Source organism: Centruroides sculpturatus, unplaced genomic scaffold (assembly GCF_000671375.1).
Source record: "Centruroides sculpturatus isolate CEXI.00-Female unplaced genomic scaffold, Cexi_2.0 scaffold1163, whole genome shotgun sequence".
Lineage (NCBI taxonomy): Eukaryota > Metazoa > Arthropoda > Arachnida > Scorpiones > Buthidae > Centruroides > Centruroides sculpturatus.
Window position 1 is genome coordinate 89,609 of NW_019385338.1, and position 11,743 is coordinate 101,351.

General features: G+C 33.1%; 1 long non-coding RNA gene across 1 annotated transcript; it reads right to left on the bottom strand.

Annotated features, from left to right (window-relative positions):
- Positions 1–2,556: 2,556 nt before the first annotated feature.
- Positions 2,557–10,059, bottom strand: LOC111637839. The gene is made up of 3 exons (XR_002758743.1): positions 9,470–10,059; positions 3,887–4,241; positions 2,557–3,519 (listed from the first exon to the last, which is right to left on the bottom strand). It is a non-coding gene; the product is annotated as an uncharacterized LOC111637839 (long non-coding RNA).
- Positions 10,060–11,743: the final 1,684 nt, after the last annotated feature.

Sequence of the window (11,743 nt, forward strand, 5' to 3'; positions counted from 1 at the left end):
ATGCGTTTTTCCAAATTTCTCAAATAAATTCGATAATATTTAATAAAGTCAAGTTTAAAATAGGAAAAAAAGCATAGTTTAGCATTAAAAATAGTAAATACGCTTGAAGAATTTATAAATTTCGAGGTATCTTATCGGGCTACAATTTTCAAATTGCAGACCTATACTGTTTGTCTGGCTGTCTGTCCGTCTGTCCTTCGTTAATATCGAGAACTAAAAAGCTTAGGGGAGAAGATTCCGACTAACTGTACAGGAACCATCTAAACCGGAATTCACGTGACTTCAATTCAAAATTTTTATTTAAATTAAAAAAGTATAATTAAAAATTGCATCCCGGCATTGTGACGACATAGCGGTAAGTAATATGGATTTTTCCCCGTAAATATATTATAATTAAATATTAAAATAAATCAAAAAATAATAAAAAATAACGAAAACAAAGTTGAAAATTTCCAGCATTTTCATCATTCATTTCACGTACATTTTGAGAATTTCTCATAACCTTTAACATTAATCTAAATGCATAAGAAACAATAGAAAGTTCAGCAAAGCATATAAATTTATTCTTTCTCCAATTTAATTACTCCCACTTTAAAAATAATTACACATATTAATTTTTTTGTTTTTTCTTTTTTTTAGAAAATTCTTTCAGTAAATCCTTCATCGTTAGATGAGCTTAATTATTTTGATGAATGTAACCTTAATGAGTGAAGTGCATTTGTTTTATTAAATTGTCACTGTATTTAGGATAAGTGGATGGATTAGGTTAAAGTTATATTATTAAATTAACAAACTAATTTGATATCGAACTTTATATAACAATAGTTACAAAATTTGAATATAATTATAAGACGAACAATTGAATGTTTCTTCTTTATTTATGTCTTTAATTACACTCCAAGCCATTAAATTTTGAATTATTTCTTTTTTAATACATTTACAATTAAAACTTTAATCTTTTAATACGATCAAACTCGGTAAACTTTAAATATATTATGCGTTTAAAATAATATAAAGCTTAATAAAATCTTTTAAGCATATTAAAAGTGATAATCTTTGAAAGATTCAGCCGTAAGTTTAATTATGTATGCTTATATTACTTTATATATATACATAAAAATAAATGATTTTTCTATAACAACAACTGTGTACCTACTTTATACGGGGGATGTAAAGTATATAATATAAGTAATTTAAGTGTCTAAGTTGTATATTATGTCTTAATTTAAGTCTGAGAAAAAGCTTGATATTCTATATTTAGAAAGAAAAAGAAGAAGAAGGAGAAGAAAAAATAATAATTTCCTTTTCTCAAGAAAGATTTTCCTACATAANAGCTCTGGTACTTTTTTTTAACTCTTTCCGCCCTGTGGGCACTAAGAGAGCTTCCTTTTGCAAGCCCATTACAAGTTCGGCTACGCCCACAATGATACTGCCGAGTAATAAGAAACAAGGCCCGACATATCCGAACGGACCATCCCCGAAAAATTCGTGGAGAATTTTCGACCCGTTCGCATTCGAGCCCGGGTCCCCCAGAGCGGTGGGCTGCCACCTTGACCGCTCGGCCATCCGGCCGCGAGGCTTTGGTACTGTACACTAAATATACACATTCTTAATCTCTGCGCAACTTTGTCAAGAGAGATATAAGGGATATTTACACAATGCTAAAACTTATAGGGATGAAAATATTTTTAAAATATTTTCATCGAAAAGCACGGATATTATGTTCAAACTGTTTTTTTAAGGTTAAGGGAATCATCTAATTATCAGTATTTTCGACTTTAAAAAACCGATGGTTGATTCCTTTACTCTATTTCTATGGTAAACAGGAAAAAGGTTCTTCTTATTCCTATAAAAATAAATACGACGCTGAAAGTAACGAGCCGAAGACTTTTGCAGTGTAAATTTGTATTCTTTGCTTTCCGTAATCGGAAAATTAACGATTGAGCATGTCCACACGTGAACCGAAACCTACATTTTCAATAGTTTATCACTATTAAATCCGTTCCTGTATATTAATTCTTTAAATAAGACCGAAGGCATCTTATCTAGTATTTTATAATCATCTCCAAAATAATACAGATGTTCATCTAAATAATGTATATAAAATTACTTGTCCTAAATGAAAAATACATTCATCATTGTACAGAGTTAGGGTACGNGGAGAAGTAACTTGACTCACAAGTCAGATATAAAATTACTAATTCATTAGTTTTAAATCCCGTCTTTTTTCAATTGATTTAACTGATCTAAACTTAAACAGAAGCCAATATCTAAGATTAAATTTTTGATTAAAAAAACATATTTTTTTCTTTACAATTCTATAAGGAATATTTGAACTGATTGTTTTTTTTAGTATTAAAACGAATTTTCTTAATTCTAGATACAATATTTTACGATTTAAAAAGAAAAACGATTAATAAACAAACATTCTTTTAATTTTTAACTTAAAGTAAATACACGTAATAATTTATACATAATTTAGGTGTATATTTATTTATAATAAATGGATATAAACTCATATTTACAAGGAAATTTAAGAATTTATTTCAAGTTATATTTAATTTTCGTATTTTCTAACCTCTTAAGCTGTTATATTGCAAATTTTATTTTGTAACATCAAAGAGGATGGACGATATAAACGAGAATTATAACATGAAATCTCTTTAAAGTTTTGTAACTTATACATTTTTATTTTAGAGAAGAATAAAAGGGAATAGTTTATACGATTACTTGGAAGACTTAAACGTGCTTCGCGTCTAGAATAAATATTTTAAGTTCGCTTACAAGGAACTTGGAGAATATTTTTGTCACGATGATAAAGGTGTTTCCGAGATATCGTATCTGTTGTCAGTCAAATCAATGCGAAATCCAATAAGGTGTTAGTCGGGTTGACAAGTTTTTACAATACTTCTCGACGTTTCCCCTAAGCTCAGTTCAAAGGAACAGTTGTCAAATACACGCGACGTAATAGTCTCGGTGCTTTACCAATAAATGTAAGAGAATTAATATTTCAAAGTAGATTTATTCGTCAGTCATTTCCCGCTTCAAAACTTAAAGTAAACATTGTAAATAATTTCATTAAATATAGTTAAAATTCATAAAATAACTTTACTTCCTAAGCGTGCATTGAAAAGATATTGTATACATAACTAGAAAACAATTTGAATCGATGTAATTTAAACTGGTAATGATTGAAATTAAGCATTTATAATGATTTCAGTATTACTATTCTATCATTAAACAGTCGTATAATTTATTAAAGTATTAAAATGACGAGAAGAGATATAGAAATACACAACAGAAGCTACGGATTCCAAATCGATACTTAACAACGTTCTTCCGAGATAACATTTAACTAAAGATTTTTAAATCGTGTAAACACACTAATGTTTATTTGCTATATAAAAATATCGTGTAACTTAAATTCATCGGATTTTATCCACTTCACACGTTTTATTTTCGTACAGTGTCGAAAAAACCGTAAGTTTTTAAAGTAATCTTCACCTCAAACCTGTAATACTATGAAAGAAAGAAAGCTTTACAGGGGAAACTCCAAAAAAAATTTTTTTTAGATTTAAATTAACATAAAAATTAGAATTATATTTTTAAATCGAAAATTTATATTTTACAATAAATAATAATCGCTTTATCTTTATGCTTCAATGCAATTTTTTTCCTCTCTCTCTCTTATACAATATTGATTGTTATGCAAATAAGATGATTTACGAGAATAATAAATTAGTAGGAAAGAAAGGATTTTTTTAAAATATATATATATAATTTAAAATTAGAAATAAATGTATTAAATCCTTACTTATAAATTAACGTATATAAAAGATAACAATTTAAGCTTGCATATTCGAGAGGGAAGAGAGGAGTAACTTACTTTTCGGTACACCATGTGATGAGGATTATCATCTGTTATTCCTGTTTGTCCATTGCTATTATCAGCCGCCCTTCTGTAAGCCATGATAAGGTATATAAACACAATTTCTATATTTAAATCATCTCGTTTCGTGTAAGGCCATGGGATCCCGAACAAACTAGTTCACTCTATCCAGTGATAAAGAAAATGATTTAACCTCACGCTATCCACTCCACTTCGACATAACTTCGCATCGCTCCTAAGTATACGCCAGAAAAGGTTTCATAAAAGATGAAGAGGTTTCCACCAATGATGATGTTGTCACCCTGTCACGTGGCTTAAAGGTAGACGAGGTGTACGTGCTTCCATCTGTTATCTGAAATTTTAATTAAAGTTTTTACCGGTTATAATAACTGAATTTTTTTTAATAATTTGTTTTTCCTTGTTTCCTTTAATCCTTTTTCCAGTTCTCTTCTACTCTTCTATTGTCTGCGCGGTGTTTTTTCCTATACTTTAAAGTAATTTTACATCAATCAAGGGCTATTTTTTTTTAAAAAGTATTCTACCAATAAAAAAGAGCTTCTCTAAACACTTTAAATTCCTTTAATTTTTATAATTTTTTATAGAGTTTTAGTAAGAAGTGGTCGGTAATTTGAATAGAACGTGTGGCACATAGAGAGTTCACGTTTAGTTTAATTACCTGAGAAAAAATGAAGTTAAAAACATACAAAACATCGAACGTAACATATTTCTCAATCATCGCTGAGTTGAATACTAAAGTCGAAAGTACGGTTTGCGTGACGGAGTTCTGTTACAACGTGTAGCTGCACGCGTTACGTTGTTATGCAAATGGAAGTGATTGTCACGCCAAGTGGTACACTGAAGTGACAATTCCGACACATCGTTAATGTTCAAACGACGAGTGATGGGAAGATTGCGTGGAAATGCTTATCCAAATCGTTGGTGCGAGTATCTTCCGTGGGGGATCTTAGGTGTGGCGAATACTGCTGCTTCCCCTTTGGGAAATACCTATAAACCAAAATGGCGTCGTTTGTTACGATGAAAGAGGCCCCTTATCACATATTTCCCTTCCTTTCTTTTTTTTTTTTTTATAAGAAAATTGGAGGGTTTATCCAATTGCAAATTATCCAATTAATCTTATATATGAATGAGGTATGCCGCCTAAACTCATAAGTCATTTTTAATCTTGTAATTAAAGTGTGGTATCTATAGCTACAAATTTTACCTTGTAACTTTAGATAGAATACGCTATTCTGGGTGTTAACGTTGAATTTTGTTTTATTTTTACTATTAATATACCAGAAAAAATTTTAAAAAATAACATAATACATGCCTAGCACATTAGTTTGCCTCTTATGATCATTAGTGATGAGGATGCGAATACTGAGTGATCCTCTCGTAGTAAACTTAAGAAATTAATGAATTATTAATAAAATTATGAGTTTATTTTTATATAAACACTTAAAAATTATAATATTATAAAAGCAGAAGAGCTTTTCTATTCACAATAATCACTAGTTTCGAAAGATGATGGCGACGTAACTTTCGAAACATGAGGCCATGATGGATGATATTACGTCACGCTTCTTTACCACGTTCTGCTTGATGGCTTCGTCTAGCCAACTCAACCAATGGAGAATTCAGTATATTTTGGACGATTTTCAATGGAGTGTAAGTACGTTTATACGAATTATTTTCGTAGTTTTAAAACTTATACATTACATTAATTTATTTTCTTATTTTTATTATTGTTGTTATCATTATCATCATTAAGTAGATGCAGGTAAGTTAAGATTGTAGTAGAGTAGTATGTGATGATTACTTTTGCTCCANCCAACAAAAAATATGAAAAAAAAAATCCCCAAATTTTCATTTGCCAGAAAATAAATTAGAAAGAATAAATGAATACAAATATTTGGGGGGGTCTTGGTGTCGACAGACTTATCTTTTGCCAATACTTTATTGGGGAAAAAATGCAACAACGAATTGCTTAAATTTCCAGGTAAAAATGTTAAAAATTATAAAATGGCAAAAAGATTAATTTCGAGGATAGAGATGGGTTTCATAAAAATTGTAAGTGCGAATAACGTGTAAAATCTTCGTAAGTCCGACCCCACTCGAGATAAACGTGACCCTTCTATCTCTTCATCCCCTCGACTTTAAACCACTAAAATATAATAGCATCAATCCCACTAATACCCAAACAACCTGCAAAATTTCTGAAATTTTCGACAAAAGACACAAGGTAAACAAAATCGTGCCCACACATACAATATCTATACAAAACAGAAGCCTCCCGAATTCTTATTTTTTTTTTTTTATAGAATCTCTCAACGTTTTAATGCCCGTTTTGGCCTCCTTGGTTTGGAACGTAATGTTACGCTATACGATATGATACGCGTAGATATAATTTACAACTGATAATTTTCAAGTGACGAGCAATTATTTATTGTAACAAGGTTAGAATGTCGGGCTGCAATTTTTATCATATTTTTTAAAATTTGTTTAATTTGAAATATATGCTCTTCACCTCAAATTAGTAGTGTCTTGCCCCTGTACATCACACTTTTCCTGTTAGCAATACAGTCGTGCCGGTCATCTAATGCCTCTTAGGGAAAAAGTTTTGAATTGATATAGCATGACTTCCAGTTTGCATTAGACGTCCTACCCATAATCTTTCCATATTTTGTCTTGTTTTTCATCTAACTAACTCTGTTCTCGAGATTAAGGAAAGACAGACGGATGACAGTGGGAATTTATAGGTCTACAATTTTTCAGATTGCAGTTCAATAAGAATAATAGTTAATTTCAACTTTAAAAAAATTATATCTTCGAATAGCAAAATAATTCAAAATTTATTGCTCGGAGGACAAAAAGCGCGGTTTTATTCAATGGCGCATTAGGAAATATAGCACCCTAGGTTCACAATATGCAGGCGCTTTCAAATTAACAGTGCTACTTTTGCACCGAATGATTCTATTTTATAATTTTAATTCTTCAGTAATTGTATTTTTACAGAATTTTGAATATCGAAAGGATAAAGTATACTGATATTGAAAACCCTGTCATTATTACTACCACTCTTTTCGGGGAAAATATATTCATATATAAGGCCTAATATTACTCAAGTGTTATATCTTATTTTGTTCTTACTTACGCTTTCAGTCTGTAATAATTCCTTGATAACTTTATGTAGAAGCAATTTATAAATTTTTTCATTATTATTGTTTCAATATATTAATTGAAAGAGGATTTTATTTTTCCAACTTACTTGTTAGTTTGAGTAAACGGCTGGGGGTTTAAAATACGGTTCGGGTATCAAAGTAAATTATCCTATTTCTTATTCTGTATATGATGCTGCTGAAGAAAATTTGAGAAAGGTTGGGCAATGGTTCGAGCGTGGCGAAGTGGCAAAAGGTACAAAGTTACGTCTATGAGACAGATATGTCGGAATCCCACCAGGACTAGTAGGACTAAGAGAAAATATACCACTGATCTTATTATTAGAATCATCAATTTCATATTCAATATTAATAAATGAGAAAGCTTTACGAGAATCTAAATATCATTATTGGTACAACTATTTATTAAGATATCCAAGTAAAACCAATTGTAATTTTTATTTTTGTAACTTTTGCAAATTTATCTACTGCTAACAGATCATATATCTACTAAATTATTTTACATCACCCTTATAATAAGTCTTTCCTTTCATGAAATCAATTTTAAATGTTTAAATAATATTATAATTAAAAACATGTTAAAAATTGTAATTACAATTTGTTATTGAATTAGTGAAATAACGCAATTATTTTACAAATCATTTAAATAGTTTGGAAATGCAGTTGAAGTGCAAACACAGTTTAGCAGTGAGTTTCAAATAGATCTACTTAGGTGACTTACCATCACTTGAATTCGAGATAAGTTTGAAGCAGATGGAATTGTTCAGAATGTCCGCAAGAAACACTCTGGAACACCATGGATATCTTCGAGGAACGCGACAAAGCAAGAAAGGTTAATGGAAACGTATCTCCAGAGTTCAAGAAAATTGTGCGCCAAGGGGGTTGTGAGATAGGAATTTCAAAATGGTGTCCGTGGCATTTTAAAGCATTGGCATTTGAAGAGTTACATTCCAAGAAGAGCCTATGCTCTCAGTAATGACGATCCAAACCAGAGAGGACAGTTTTGCGAGTGTATTTGGCTTGGTTTATTTGGTTACGGCAACGCACCACGTGGCGATCAGCCGAAGGAAGATGCCTCCCGGAAGGACTTTCTCCTTATGGGAAACTTGTTCCTATTTAGATGTTCCAACGTGAAGAAAACCCGGAAAACTGCACGTGACCAGCCCGATGGGCACTTATTGGAATTAAGGGTCAAATTTTACCTACGTGCACAGTCGTGGCAGCAGTCGCGACTATTCGTCCTCCTGACTGACTCCTCCCGGAGGGGAGCCGCTGGAAGGCCGTCGAGTGTATAACGTCACTAGTTATTAATTCACGGTAATTCTTGAACACTTATCAATAACTAGTGACGTTATACACTCGGCGTCCTTCCGGCGGATCCCCTCTGGGAAAAGTCAGTCGGGAGCACGAACAGCCGCGACCGCGGCCATGACGGTGCACGTAGGTAAAAAGTTAACCGAATTAAGAAAGTACCGTTCAGAAATGAAAAACTCGAGTTATATGTGGAAAATTAAATACTTAGACTTTTCACAGGGTAAAACTTTTGATTCCACGCAGACAAGTCCTATATGCTACACATCGCAGTAATTAGTGAATATGTTAACAAATATAATATATAAATACATCCTCATTTATAGGCTATATGTAGATGAATATCAACTTCATTCTTATTCTGAGAAGGACTATCAATTTTACTTTCCCAGTTTGTTTATAACACGGAAACAGTATTGGAATCGTGTCAAATTTGGCGCTCCGGGAAACGTCAAGATTTGAGACTTCAATCCAAAACATTTTTTAAAATATGGAAAATTCCATTAAATGCGTATTTGTATATTTGTGTTGACATCTATTTCGAGTACTATTTCAAAATGGGGTAATGATTAAGGGTTAAAGTCCAGATACGTATACCGTCATGTCGGCTCATCTCTGATTCCAGCAAACAGCGGGGACGCACGTTCTAACCTAACCTAACCTATTCTAATACTTTGGTTGGTAATAATTATGGTATTTTATTAGAATAGGTTAGGTTAGGTTAGAACGTGCGTCCCCACTGTTTCTTTTGTTTGCTGGAATCAGAGATGAGCCGACATGACGGTATACGCGTCTGGACTTTAACCTGATTAAGAAACGAAATTTGGCATTGATGCTATTAAATTTTGGTTGTTAAAAGTCGAGGGGTAGGGAGATAGAGGGTGAGTCAATATGTCATGTCTCGAGTGGGTTTAAACTTAATGAAAATTTTACTCTTTATTGGCATTTACGGTAAAAGTGCTCTTATGTAGTCCCTAAGGCGGCACTTCCGATCGCCATCTTGTTTGTCGATGTCGCGTTCACAAACAAGATGGAGATCTACGCAGCTACTAACTACTCAGGCATTTAAAGAAAACAATCTTTAACTCACCGTTGACATATTTCTAATTCCTTTTCTCCAATTTCTTCGGTAAAAAACATGTTTCGGATGATTCTTTCGTAACTTCATCCTTTTCCATGGTGGAAACTTCTTCCGCATTCTTAATACACACGTCTAGATTCTTCCTATTACGATTTTCGGATTTATTGTTACTTACTTTCAGGGCCGAAAATGCAATTTCTGGCTCTTTCCATAAGTTAATGAAACACGTCCCGGTCCTGGATAAACCTTACTCGTATGCTGAATGAACAGGTCAAAACGTTCTCCTTGTTTTTCCTTTTGTTTACAACAGTCTCGTCGATTTAGACGACACAGGTCCACCAATTTTCATTTTGGTAAAATTAAACTATGAAACAATCATAATGTGCCGTATAAATTCGCCCAGTCAACAGCTGTTCGACTACTCGCGCCCACAGCCAAACAGCTGACGCTCAACGTACAGTACATTCTATGCAAATTAGATGCCAAATAAACGAAAAAATAGTTCCCAAAGAAATTTTCCAAGAAATCTGTCGATCTTTTCCTAAATCCGCCATTACAACAATAAAAACAGAAAATATCAAATACAGTATAAACATCGAAAAAACATGATTTACATAACAAGATACAATTCTTAGAAAGTCAATAATTAAATTAAACTATTCTTTAAAAAGGTTATAAAATGTCAGGAAATTAATCTAGAAACCAAATGACGTTAAATATCTAGTAAACTAAAGACAGCAACACTTAGATTAACTATCAAAGCACACGTGTTGTTGATATTCCGGAAGTGCCGCCATAGGGGCTACCTAAGTGCACTGTGGGTGTGTCTTTGTCGAATGATTAATATGGAGTTGCAGCTCATATAGGCTATGTACTCCGAGAGAACGAGAATATGGACGCATGCGTCCGATTAGCCATTAGCCGGCCTTATAGATGGAATGGCCATACTCGCGCGGGGAAATAATGCCTTAAAGGTAACTGGCCCCTGTTCAGGAGTTACAGACGTGGAGAAAAGCCGGAAAACTCCACGTGGCCAGCTTGCCCGAGCGAGGCTCGAACACACGACCGAAAACCTCATGTTCAGAGACGAAGATCGCTTGGACTCCCCTAAGTGCACTTTAACCATAAGTTTTCTAAACAAAATCTGTGATTTTCGCCGGGAAACTTACGCAACTCGTTGCTGATATTTTTAGCAATTAGCGATAGAAAAATTTAATAGAATTTAAAAAAATTTTGGACAATACTTTCAAGTAGCATTATTAACATAACTCATCAGCCATGGCCACGCACCCAACTCAAATTCCGAATACCGAAGGTATCATTTTCAGATTTCGTCATGAGACAGAAAACTGAAAAGAAAAGGAATTACATTGGATTTTCTGTATCTCTTCGTCCTACAAGTTATTTAAATTAGATAAACATCAATTGGGAGAAGTCTTTCATTTCAAATTAAAGAAGAAAGCAAATTTCTGGAGGGGCAACTCTTTCTCCCGAACCTTCACCGTAGGCCATTTCATCGAAATCCTCCTGCCTTAAATCCAATCGAATCGTACTACTTACAGATCTTTGCGACGGTTTCTTCGCTTTGATATCGGTTCTATCGGTTCCACAGGCGGAAAATAACGGAATGATTAATTAAGTTAACATTTAGAACTCGGGCTACTTCCGACTTATGTTGGTCCCCTTCGAGAAGCCATATTGCCTCGAGAAGCCATTGCCAGCCGGCACTCACATGATATCATTTACTTATTTTGTTTAAAATTTGGCTATCTCCACTTTCCTTCTGGAATCCATAAAATGGATTCAAGAAGCGGATCTGCACACAACAGACCGGTTTTTTATACCAGTCACACGTTTCCTTGCTAAAAATGTTCATATGCAAAATATTTTCTGAGAAAGTTTTCGCATGCGTATGCCTGTCACGCATGCAGACTTTTCGGCTGGCTACACATTCTTTCGCTCGCCAAGTATGCTAATTTTTCAATATGTTGCTTATCTTTTCCACATGAGTGTATTTCTATTCAGACATACCTTTAACTGCACAAAAGGTAAAAATATCCGCAAACCAATAAGAATTGTTCGTAATATTTTCTTCAGACCTTTTAATCAAAACGTCATTCGGGAAACACTAATTCAGAAATTGGAAACACAAATCTCAGAAACGAAGAAATTCGAATAGTTAAAAGGAGATCGGACATTACAAACGGAAGCATAATAAAAATATCACGTCACATTAGGTTATGAAGGGGTGGTGACAGAAATTGGGATAGGACATCGGGAAAT